Source organism: Urocampus carinirostris, chromosome 19, assembly GCF_059441175.1.
Source record: "Urocampus carinirostris isolate Australia breed hairy pipefish chromosome 19, RoL_Ucar_1.0, whole genome shotgun sequence".
Classification (NCBI taxonomy): Eukaryota; Metazoa; Chordata; class Actinopteri; order Syngnathiformes; family Syngnathidae; genus Urocampus; species Urocampus carinirostris.
This window is the reverse complement of record NC_142367.1, coordinates 1,131,925-1,132,825: the sequence shown is the minus strand read 5'-3', so window position 1 is coordinate 1,132,825 and position 901 is coordinate 1,131,925.

The window sequence follows — 901 nt, the reverse complement described above, 5'->3', positions numbered from 1 at the left end:
CAGTGTTATATATTTTTAAAAACAAGCTTCATATAGTCCAATATTTGAAAAAACTTTATTTAATAGAAATGTATGACTAGAAGAACATGGAATAGAACAAAGTGCTTGCGTCATATTTTTTCTTTTGTATGGACAGCATTGCTAATCAGAGGCTGACAAGCTGTTGTGGCAAATGTATAAGCTGGGGTCGGGAATCTTTTTACCTAAAGAGGCATTACATCAAAATATTTTGATTTGATTTGATTTTTTGAGAGAGTCCCACTATATATTTTAAGACAAAATTCAGCAAAGCTGCCAAACCCTCTCTCCAGACAAAATCAATATTTTCAGCACATTTTATTTCACTGTGTGACGTTAGATGATTTGCTAACATTTATAAAATAAGAACAATACCAGAGCCTTTGTCTCATATCTACAAATACAGTGTGTAATCAAGTCACTATAAATGCACCTGCACTGTGATAGTCTCAGAGGTCTGTTTAAAGCGCAGACAGCATCATGAAGAACAACACACCAGGCAGGTCCAGGATACTGTTGTGGAGAAGTTTAAAGCTGGATTTGGATACAAACCGATTTCCCAAGCTTTAAACATCCCAAGGAGCATTTATGCAGAGACTAGATTACACGCAGGTGGATTCCATTTATCATCGTTAGTCATTTAGATCTTCATTGAATCATTCCGAGATCCTCACTAAACTCCCGGACAGAGTTTGCTGCACTGAAAGAAAAGGCGCTGAATAATTTTCCGCACCGACTACTTTGTTTTTTATTTTATTTTTTAAAGTTTAAGATATCGAACAAAGTGTGTTCCACTTCATGATTGTGTCCCATTTATTGTTGATGCTTCACAAGAAATTACAGTTTTATATCTTTATTTTTGAAGTTTGAAATGTGCCAAAAG